General features: G+C 38.6%; 1 long non-coding RNA gene across 2 annotated transcripts in view; it reads left to right on the top strand.

Annotated features, from left to right (window-relative positions):
* Window positions 1-12,126, top strand: part of LOC125093021 (uncharacterized) — an 84,226-nt gene that overhangs the window by 704 nt on the left and 71,396 nt on the right. Inside the window, exon 2 of one of the 2 annotated variants that reach the window (XR_007125131.1) lies at window positions 159-411. The exons of the other annotated variant lie outside the window; for it this stretch is intronic. This is a non-coding gene — a long non-coding RNA (uncharacterized LOC125093021). Of the gene's footprint in view, window positions 1-158; window positions 412-12,126 lie in introns of those variants that run through there. 2 annotated transcript variants of the gene reach the window in all.

Raw genomic sequence — 12,126 nt, 5'->3', positions numbered from 1 at the left:
AGAAAACAGGTTCAAGTGGTTAAGTAATTTGCTTTTGCTCCTTGAGCTAGTTAGTGGTAAGTGGGAAAACAGGTTCAAGTGGTTAAGTAATTTGCTTTTATTCCTTGAGCTAGTTAGTGGTATGTGGGAATTCTAACCTTGGTCTCTTGACTCCAAAGGCACTGGTAAGTATTTGACCTGTCAGACTGTACCTGCCACCTGAGAATTTCTGACTAATGATTCTGTGGACAAGAAGACCTTGGTGTTGAGTGCACTTAGCCTAGAATTCTCACAGAGGCACTGAGGGAGTGTTATCTTCCCCAATGTCATCTGTCCTAGCTGAAGTCTGGAGCTGGATTTCTGCACCCGTCTATCAAATCCTTAACATCTCCATTTTCCAACCTGGCCTCTTTTAATACAAACTGCTTTCTTTCTTTCTTTCTTTTTTTTTTTTTTTAAGATTTTATTTATCTATTTGACAGACAAGAGATCACAAGTAGGCAGAGAGGCAAGCAGAGAGAGGGGGGTGGGGGAAGCAGGCTCCCTGCTGAGCAGAGAGCCGAAGCGGAGCTCGATCCCAGGATCCTGAGATCGTGACCTGAGCTGAAGGCAGAGGCTTTAACCCTCTGAGCCACCCAGGTGCCCCCAAACTGCTTTCTTAAAGCAAAATGGGCCTTTTGTGTGTTCTTCCTAAGGTAATCTACAAAATTAAAATAGTTGTTTATTTCCTAGTCACTAAATTAATGCATATTCCACTGTTAAATTTCAGAAAATAGAAAAACAAAGAAAAGTAACCCTTACTATGCAACCAAGTATATCCACTACTTACTTTTTGGTACACAATATTTCTTCCTTGGACATACCGCACACACAGATTGTCTCTGTGCTTTCAGCCACAGCCACTGGCACCTTTAATAGTCTTAATCCTTCCTGCTGTGGGCAAGCCTATTTCACCCCATGTATGAAACCTTTTGCGATTTTTTTCCTCTGTATCCTTACAGCATTCATGTTGTATGATGATTACCTATTCGTATGTCTTTTGGACCAAGTTCCTAGGAGTAAGCTAAAGTTCTAGAACTATTAGAATAAAGCAAGAGATAGAAGAGACCAGAATGTCAGATGCACAAGTGGTTTCACACACCAGTTTGTGAACTGGGGTTCATCTATGGTGAAGTTTCTGCAGATCAGCGGAGGAATGAGAAAAGGGTATATTGTAGTGAGTTTTCATTTACTCAAATTTATTCTTAAGGATTGTGCTTTATTTTGAAATTGTCTCTTCTATTTCTTGTATGTGATGACAGTTATAGAGCAGTAGTTGTTTTCTAAATATTCTTCCTTGGAAAATAAAATATTGCTAACTTTATTTCCTACCATTTATTTTATTTTATTTTTGAAATTTTTCTTGGTTCATGAAGTCCTAAAATCTAGCAATCACTGAGATGGAGAATGGCCACCAGTTTCAGCAGTCATAATGCTGGTGTGACCCTAATCTACTTGCTTTACTTGCTATAGGTATTTTCTGTATTCTTTCTGGATATGACTTAGCCTAAGTCTGAGGATGGATCTGAGCTTGATGGTGTTTAGAAAATACGAAGTGGTTGTAACTGGCAGATAGTACTAGGGCCAAAAGTAAGATATTAGTCATTCTTGATGAAGTTTATGTAGATAAAATGAAGTTTCTGTTTGTCACTGTATTATATGAATATATGTAGATGGAATTTTGCCATCCATGGAGGCTATGTTTGTGTTAGTCTGACAAAATAATAAGAGAATTCACTTTGAGGGATACTGAGAGGTGGGCACTGTTAACCCTTCGGCATATATTTCCATCTCTCTCTGTAAATATGTCATGGTGGTCTTAAAATATGCTACAACTTCTTTGATGTCTTTCCCATAAAAAGATATACCTTGTGATGGATTTATGATTGATTTATACAATAGACTATAGTGAAAGTCATCATAATCCCTATATATGATGTCAGAGGCTAGGTCAGAAAAGGCCATGCAACTACATCTTGTCTGTTGAAACACTTACTTTTGGAACTCACAGCCATCATGTAAGAAGTCTGACTACCTGAGTCTGGTGTGGTGTGAAAAGTCCAGAACCATAGGGAGACCTCTTGAAGTACTCTCATTAACAATCACAGCTGATCCCACCCCATCCAGTTAGCCCAGGTACCAGTTACATGAGTGGGGAAGCAGATTCCAGCTCTCAGCGGTTTGAGCCACCCTTCAGTCCAGTCTTGCCAGCTGAGGCCGTAGACTTGTGGACCAGAATCATGCCATTCCTGTTCTATCTTGTCCTAATTCCTGACTTGGAGAATCCATGGCTTTAAAAGAATTGGAAAACAAGACACAGACTGGAAGAAATATTTGCAAAAAATACATCTGATAAAGGATTGTTACTCAAAATGTATAAAGAACTTCTAAAACTCAACAATAAGAAAATAAAAACTCATTTAAAAAATGGGCCAGACACCTTAACAGACCTCACCAAAAAAGATAATACAGATGTCAAATAAGTATATACAAAGATGTTCTACATTATATCATCATGAAAATGCAAAGTAAAACAAAATGACTTACCACTACACAGAATGGCCAGAATCCAGAACACTGGCAACACCAAAAGCTGGTAAAGATGTGGAGTGAAAGGATTCTCATACATTGTTAATGGGAATGCAGAATGATACAGCCACTTTCAAAGATAGTTTGTAAGTTTCTTATAAAATGAAACCTACTCTTTCCATGTGATCCAGATATTGCACTTGTTACTGTTTACCTAAAGGAGCCGAAACTTTATGTCCACACAGAAACCTGCACATTGAATGTTATAGCAACTTTACTCATAACTTAGGAGCAACCAAGATGTCCTTTGGTAGATAAATGGATTTATAAATAGTGGTACATTCAGACAATGGAATATTATTAAGCACTAAAAAGAATTGAGCCATCAAGCTATAAAAAGACTTAGAGGAAACTTAAATGAATACTACTGGGTGAAAGAAGCCTAACTGAAAAGGCTACATGCTATGATTCTAACTATGTGCCATTCTGGAAAAGACAAAACTATAGAGATGGTGAAAAATATCAGTAATTGCCAGATGGGGACAAGGAAGAGATGACTAGGCAGAATATAGAGGATTTTTAGGGCAATGAAAATATTCTGTATATTATAATGATGAATATATGTCACTGTGCTTTTGTCCAAATCCATAGAGTGTACAACACCAATAATGAACCCTAAGGTAAACAGTGGACTTTGGGTGATTTTGATGTGTCGATGTAGATTCATCCTTGGTAAAAAAACGTGCCCTTCTGGTAAACAATACTGATAATGGGAGAGGCTGTGCATGTGGTGGGACAGTGGTTATATACGAATTCTCTGTGCCTTTTGCTCAATTTTGTTGTAAATCTGAAACTGCTCTGAGAAAACAATAAAATTTTAAAAAGAATCCTTAAGCATTATGAAATGTTTGTTTTACTTCTTTGTTTAGGGTTGTTTGTTTGTGTCTGTGCCAGGGAATAGATAACTGGAACCATGTCCTTTATATTTGTGTACACTCTACCTATTTGTAAAAGGCTTCTTGCTTAGAATGACTTTTTGCCTGGAGCTGACTTTAAGCCTAGAAAAGGCATCTAGGGTTTTCTTTTTTAGGAATATGTTGCCTTCAGAGTCTGAGATTGTGCTAACCAATGAAAGAGTTAAGTGAGTGTTAGATTTAAAGGTTGCAAATGCAGGAAAGGGATGTGAGTAGGTCTTTACATTATGCTTAATTCTGTATGGGTCATTTTTTCCTCCTCCCCCCAAATCAGAGGGAAAATAGCCTACCATGTACCAAGTGAAAGGGGAACAAAATAAAAGTGGAACAAGCTGTAATATCAAACTTTAAAATCTGAACTTTAAAACTGAGTATTTTTGCCCATTAAGTGTCAGCTTTACCTACCACATTTTTCAGGTTACATTTAAGCTTCATTGTGGTTTATTCATATTTATTACATCTGTAAGAGGTAAAGCTGTACATATGTCTATTACCAGATTTCTCATATATATCTATATGTCTTTATATAGATTTTGACCTCATCTTAGACGTCTCTCAAGTATCTTTTTGGCTGCACTTGCAAGTTTTGGGGATGTAACAAATATATGAAATGTGAAAATCTGTTTAACATGCTGATGTTAAAAGAAAAATGAATTATAATAGCTTGGAAAAATTTTTCAACTATTTCACGTCATTTTATTTGTTTTGTTTGGTGGTTCTTAGAATTCAGAGCAAACTATGGGCTGCCACACAGTTGTGATCTGCAGTCTATTTCTGTATGGCTCAGGAGCTAAGAGCTGTTTTTACATCTTTTTTTCTTGTAGTAAAATAACAATATAATATAATAATATGAAATTTACCATTTAACTATTTTTAAGTGGCAGTTAACAGCTCAGTGGCATTACATACATTCATATTGTGAAACTGCCACCACCAAATCCATATGTGATTTTTTCATTGTCCCAAACCGAAACTTTGTATCTATTTGACACTAACTCCCCATTTCCCTTTTCCCCTAGTTCCTGGTAATCACTATCCTACTTTCTGTCTCTTTGAATTTATTCTCCGTACTTCATGTAAGTAGAGTCCTAAAGTATTTGTCCTTTTTACATCTGGCATATTTCACTTAACATAATGTTTTTTTTTTCAAATATTTTATTTATTTATTTGACAGAGAGAGATCACAAGTAGGCAGAGAGGCAGGCAGAGAGAGAGGGGGAAGCAGGCTCCCTGCTGAGCAGAGAGCCCAATGTGGGGCTTGATCCCAGGACCCTGAGACCATGACCTGAGTCAAAGGCAGAGACTTAACCACTGAGCCACCCAGGTGCCCCTAGCATAATGTTTTTAAGGTCCATTCATGTCGTAGCAGGTATCAGAACTTCTTTATTTTTTTTTAATAAAGATTTATTTATTTATTTACTTGACACAGAGAGATCACAAGTAGGCAGAGAGGCAGGCAGAGAGAGAGGAGGGGAAGCAGGCTCCCTGCTGAGCAGAGATCCCGATGCGGGGCTTGATCCCAGGACCCTGGGATCATGACCTGAGCCGAAGGCAGAGGCTTAACCCACTGAGCCACCCAGGCACCTCAGAACTTCTTTATTTTTTAAGGCTGACTAGTATGCTATTGTATGTATATACCACATGCTCTTTATCCATTCACCTGTCAAAGGGCCTTTGGGTTTCCATCTTTTTTTTTTTAAACAGATTTTTATTTATTTATTTGACAGAGAGATCACAAGTAGGCAGAGAGGCAGGCAGAGAGAGAGAGAGGAGGAAGCAGGCTCCCCGCGGAGCAGAGAGCCCGATGCGGGACTCAATCCCAGGACCCTGAGATCATGACCTGAGCCGAAGGCAGAGGCTTAACCCACTGAGCCACCCAGGTGCCCAGGTTTCCATCTTATGTCTGTTGTGAATATTGCTGCTGTGATATTGGTGTATGTACTTTGACCTTTTAAACCTGACCACGGAGGCCCCCTTTCAATCTCCTAATGGTGTCTAGTGCTGCTGTGTACACTGGTGTATAAGGGAATATGGAGAACTGTTAGTTCAGTGAGTATAGAGTTTCAGCTTTTTAAGATGTAATGAGATTTGGAGATTGGTTGACAACAACGTGAATATACCCACTGCTTTCAACTAGCTCTTACATTTTTAGAGTTGCTAAAAAATAGAAAAATTTTGCCAACCTTTAGAGTAAATTTTAAAACTTCTTTAATGGACTGTTACTGCTGAATGAATTTCAACGTAAAGTTCCTTCATCTCTTCACTGGAGAAGTATTTAAACTTTAGTAGACTTTCTTATACTAAATATTTGGGGAACTCTAGTTATTTGATCCCCAAACCAACATTGAAAAAATCATGGTTTTGTTTTTGTAAGAGTAAGCTTCACTGATTTATAATCAATATTCATTGATTTTTAAGGAATCCAGCGGTAAATTCAGAGTAATAGGGCACAAAGGTTCCCTTCTTTAGAGCCAGGATAGAGTGAAAGAATGGCTCCACTAGGTATAACTAGGCATATAGAGGCTGGAGGCACTGTTCTTTTTACTTTTGCTCTACTTTTCTGATTCTGCTCTGGGTAAGCTATGTCTTTTGAACCCTAGTATGTCCTTAAGACAGATATTCCCAAACTTTCTTGTTTGATAGCACCATTGGAATCTCTTAATTTTTTCATGGTGTTCTCGAGCCTAAGAAAATAGTTTCATTTATTAAGTCATTAGGTCCAGACAGCCTAATCATAGACATTCTTAAAATGTCTTGCAGATGTTTCTGTGCTTCTCTCAAAAAGTTCAAATATCCCATGGTGCTTTTTGAGTTCACTCCAGTGTCCTATGACCCTGAGCACACAATTTGGGAATTGCAGTCCAAGGGTCATCTACCTGTGTTTCTGACTTGGATTTGATTTGTCCTTGCCCTTGCTTCTTGTTTTACCCCAATTACTATTTCCCACATTTCCAGGGTTTGCCTGGTACAATATTTTCTGATGACTCTCTGCTTACAGATTTAATTTTTACATTCTTGATCAGGTTTCTTGTTTCTTCCTTCATTAGCTTTTATATTGTTTTTTTTTTAATGAAGTTTCTGTGTTTAAATTACTGAAATAAGTATTTAAATGAGTAGAACATTCAGCCTCATCTTCAAAAGTGTGTTACTAGAATTACTGGATTAATGACTCTAGGGTTCTTTAATTCCCTCACAAGAAAAGTGATAAAGTGTCTTAAGCCACCTGATAATCCTTAGTAGTCTATGTTTGCCTTTGTCACGAAAGTGAAGAAGATGTAAACTACAAGGGGTAAACAACTTGCATGGTAAATAATAAATTGCCTTTACTATAAATTATTACTCACTAGATAACTTTCCAATAGATCTGTCTGGTAGGTAGGGAAGTTTTTTTTCTTTCCCCTTTTCTTCCCCCTCTTTTTTCCCACTCTATCTCCATGGGTGTTTTATTTTCAGGCTGATTTAAGTGACACTTCTGAAATACCAAGTTATACTTTAAAAGAAATTTGAAAAACCTTAATAACTTTATTAAGTATTAGATTCAAAACTAGATAATTCAGAAGATTTGGGAGAGAAGGTATTTCTGGGTAGGAAGAAGATTCTATGCATTATAAAAATGTGGGAAAGGAAAAATATTTTTATACTGAGACAAATTATTTTAGAATTTAAACAAAGATCAATATGTCATTCATTTATACATTGGATGCTAGACTATGGTGATCCGTGTAGAAAGAAGGCTTTGATTTATATGAGGTAAGGAGAATTCATGGGAGGATTTTGATCTACTGTGGAAGAATGGTTTTCTTCAATTATGAGGAGAGCTCTTTATGGGGTAATTTCAGGCTGTGAATTGCACTTGTGTAAACCCATGTAAAGTGCATGTCCTGTGTGCTTTTACACAGGAAAGATATGATGTTGGGGTACGGATACCACTGTAGAACCAGTATTCTGTACATGCATAGCTCTGAATGGAATCCTACTGGGCTTGGGCCAGTGTAATCAGCGCTTTTATTTATGTATCATCTTTATTACGTAGAGGTAGGACTAGAATTTTTTGCTACTCTTTTGTAAATCCTATGATTTATGCTTTCCAATTTTCTCATTTGGGTAGGGAGAATAAAACAGAAGAGCAGTGTCTTTGTTTTTTCCCTTCCTGCTTGATAATTCTCCCTAGAACTCTTTCTAAGTCAGGATGTAAGAGTTGGGCAGTTGTCCCACAACTAATCTTTTTCAACTCCCCCTAATCTCAGGGACCCTGGTTTTATAATTAGCGTCCCCAGGAAGGAAGATTTATGTGGCAAAAGTACCTTGTTTGATATATTTTCTGTTGCTGCCAAACAAACTATAGTGGCATAATATTTATTATCTTACAGTTCTGGAGGCAAGTACCCCAAAGAGCTAAAGCCCAGGAGTTGCCCAGGTAACATTCCTCTCTGGAGGATCTAGGGAGAATGTCTTTCCTTGCTCATTCAAGTCATTGGCAGAATTCAGTTCCTTGAAGTTATAGGACTAAAGTTCCTGTCCCTGCTGGCTGTCAGCTGAGGGGTATCCACAGCTTCTAGAGGATGTCCACATCCTTAGTTTATGGTCTTCTTCCTCTGCCTTCAAAGCCAGCAACAAAAGCTGAGTTCTTTTTGAGAGCCCCTTCTTTTTTCTTCATCTTATACTTTTATTTTTTAAAAGATTTTATTTGTTAAGAGAGTGTGAGAACATACAAGCTAGGGTTAGGGGCAGAGAGACAGGGACAAGCAGACTCACCACTGAGCAGGGAGCCTGGGATCATATCTTGAGCTGATGACAAATGCCAAACCAACTGAGCCACCCCAGTGCCCCCATCTTATACTTTTAAAGACCCATGTGATTAGATTGGTACCACCCAGATAATTTAAAATAATCTCAAGATCCTTAATCACATCTTTAAAATCCATTTTGCCATGCAAGGTAACATATTCACAGGTTTTGGAAGTAGGACATGAACATCTTCGGGGCCTGTTATTCTGCAAACCACATCTGGTGATGTTAATAAATGACCTGACACTGGAAAAGTCTTCAACTTTTGGTCAGTCCACTGAAATGTCGGTTTCAAACATTGCATATGGATATCTATAGCTTCCTTTGCTATGCTGAATTCAGATTTTCTTACATCTACCAATAAATGAGTATTTGGGGATAATTCATAATATAGAAGCATATAGAATAAAGGGATGGAAATAAAGGAGAAAAAGAGATGAGGGAAAGTTTTCTCTTACAAAAATGACAGAAAACAACTGCATGTTTAAATGCTGATGGGAGGGAATCAGTAGAGAAGGAGAGGGAAGGATGGCGACGGGAAGTAATTCCCCCACATCTATCTGTTCGTCTCTTCTGCCACAGTAAAAGATTTGTGGTTAGGCACAAGGCCACCTAGCTAGAAAGTACATTTCTCAAACCCTTTGGAGCTAAAGTTCTGAGTAGTGATAAGGTTTCTCCACTGATGCATCCTCTGAGGTATAGAAGGCAGAATGAGGTGTCCAGCACAGCTTGGTCTTCCAGCAGCATTCTAGAGTTCACAGTGAAACTGGAGGCAGTGACAGCCTCTTGATTTGATTCTCTAAAACCTATCATTGGTTGCTGGCTCTGTTCCCACCTAATTATGCCCTCTAGGAAAGCCTAGAGGCCACTTCTTTCACCAAGCACTGGGTAAGGGATCAAGAGGGCATCTCTCTCAGGCTCTCCTGACATCCAGGGAAGACGGTGGGAAATGCCACAGAAATTGCATTTCCTGATTACAGTGGGAAAATGGAATTTCAGAGGGGAAGGAGCTAGTTGGTAGATCCTAACAAAGACACGTTTGATGGGGTTAGTACAGTGAATCCACAGATACTAGTAACAGGGGTGTTCTGGAATGAATGGGCAGCCTCCTCAAGTTCTGGTTTACATAGAAGGAATACTTTGAGAAGGAAGAAACTAACTAGCTGGGAAGAAACTAACTAGACATCACTGTTCGGATTAATCACTTCTTACCAGGTTCACAGAACTAAGCCAGTGTACAGACCTGAAACCCCGCAGCAGAGGAATGGGCTATATGCCTCTGCAAAAGAACCCTGCAGGAAACTATAGTGAAGGAAGCTATAAAGTAAATTTCCTCCACAGTGGTGAAGAGCTTTCTGCAGAGTGACCTGTAGCTATTTACCCACGGGACTGCGCACTGAGGAAAGGGAAGTACCCAGCATTTCTGAGAGCTATGACATACTGACTCTGATTTTACACTGATCCCCAAAAACCACAAACACTACTAAAGTCCACCAAAGTAGGTGCTTATGGACGTCAGGCTTTACATAAGGTCTTGACCCAAATTCAGCTAACAGTGGGTCTAGTGGAAACCGCAGATCCACACTATATTTATTATTACAATTACAGGATATATGGTGAGAATGAACACACATATACTTGATAACTAACAAAGCAACCATTCTGGTTCCCTGTCCTTCAGAGTGAAGCTATTATGAAAGGAAAAACCATCTAGAGTCTCTAGAACTCTTGCAGTACAATACACCAATGGTAATTGGGAAGCAATACTTTGGAAGGGATTGTAGAAATTACCACTGCCATAAAAACCTTGAGAGAAGCAGGGATAGTGATTCCTATTATATCTGCATAAAATGTTTCTTGTGACCAGAGTAACAGCCTGAAGGGTCTTTTTTTTTTTTTTTAAGATTTTATTTATTTGACAGAGATCACAAGTAGACAGGCAGGCAGAGAGAGAGAGAGGGAAGCAGGCTCCCCGCTGAGCAGAGAGCCTGATGCGGGACTCGATCCCAGGACCCTGAGATCATGACCTGAGCCGAAGGCAGCGGCCCAACCCACTGAGCCACCCAGGCGCCCCAGCCTGAAGGGTCTTGGAAAATGATAGGTTATTGTTGACCTAATCAGATTGTATTGTTCATTGCAGCTATAGTTTTAGATGTATATTGACTGGAACAAGTCATCACCCTAGCACCTGACATGTGACCAATGATCTGGCAAATGCATTCTTTTCCCACCCAATCAGGAGAAGTTTTCATTTAGGTAACAGAGATTATGCTATACCTTTAATTAATTGTGTTTTGTGGAACATCACATCTTTCTTTTTACATTGATTTTTTGCAATGTTAATTGAACCTAGTGAGCAGGAAGTAGAAACTATGTATACCGGAGGGTGGGAGATAAACTGTGATAGTTCAGGGCCCTGCCACCTTGATGAAGTTTCGAGGGGTTCAGTGGTTTGAGGCATATTAGGAGATCCCTACTACAGAGAGACAAGTGGCAATACCTTGCACCAACTACTGCAAAGAAAGGCATGGTGTATAATGGATTTTGATGGCAATCTGTACCATATTCGGGCATGCTGCACCACTCCATTCATGAGATAAGCCATCAGCTGCTAGTTTTAAGTGGGTCCTGGAACAAGAATGAGCTCTGCAATAGGTCCAGGCTGATGTGCCTGTTGGGCCTTAAGGCAGAGCATATCTAATGGTGTTAGAAGTGTGCCTGGAGGAAGTTCATGCTATAACTGTTCTTCTTTTGAAAAGCACTTCTTGAAATAAAAAAAAGGTGGGGTGGCAATCCTTCTATCAGACAAATTAGAGTTTAAGCCAAAGACTATAAATAAGAAATGAGAAAAGACACTATATCATACTGAAGGGTCTATCCAATGAGAAGATCTAACAATTTTAAATATCTATGCCCCTAACATGGGAGCAGCCAATTATATAAACCAATTAATAACAAAATCAAAGAAACACATTGACAATAATACAATAATAGTAGGGGACTTTAACACCCCCCTTACTGAAATGGACAGATCATCTAAGCGAAAGATCAACAAGGAAATAATGGCTTTAAATGACACCCTGGATTAGATGGACTTCACAGATATATTTAGGACATTCCATTCCGAAGCAACAGAACACATATTCTTCTCTAGTGCACATGGAACATTCTTCAGAATAGATCACATCCAGGGTCATAAATCAGATCAGACACGGGCCAGCAGTACCAAAAGATTGGGATAATTCCCTGCATATTTTCAGACCACAGTGCTTTGAAACTAGAACTCAATCACAAGAAGAAAGTTGGAAAGAACTCAGATACATGGAGGCTAAAGAGCATCCTACTCAAGAATGAATGGGTCAAACAGGAAATTAAGAATTTAAAAAATTCATGGAAACATGGAAATGAAACACAACTGTTCAAAATATTTGGGATATAGCAAATGTGTTCCTAAGAGAAAAGTATATAGCAATACAAGCCTTTCTCAAGAAACAAGAAAGGTCTCAACTATAAAACCTAACCCTACACTTAAAGGAGCTGGAGAAAGAACAATAAATAAAACCTAAACATAGCAGAAGAGAAATAATAAAGATCAGAGCAGAAATCAATGAAATAGAAACCAAAATAACAGTAGAACAGATCAACAAAGGTAGGAGCTGGTTCTTTGAAAGAATTAATAAGACTGATAAACCCCTGGCCAGATTTATCAAAAAGAAAAGAGAAAGGACCCAAATTAATAAAATCATGAATGAAAGAGGAGAGATCACAACCAACACCAAAGAAATACAATTATAAGAGCATATTATGAGCAACTATA

The sequence above is a fragment of the Lutra lutra genome, chromosome 2 (genome assembly GCF_902655055.1).
Source record: "Lutra lutra chromosome 2, mLutLut1.2, whole genome shotgun sequence".
Lineage (NCBI taxonomy): Eukaryota > Metazoa > Chordata > Mammalia > Carnivora > Mustelidae > Lutra > Lutra lutra.
Note: the sequence above shows the minus strand (reverse complement) of the source record. Positions and strands in the feature narration are given on the sequence as shown.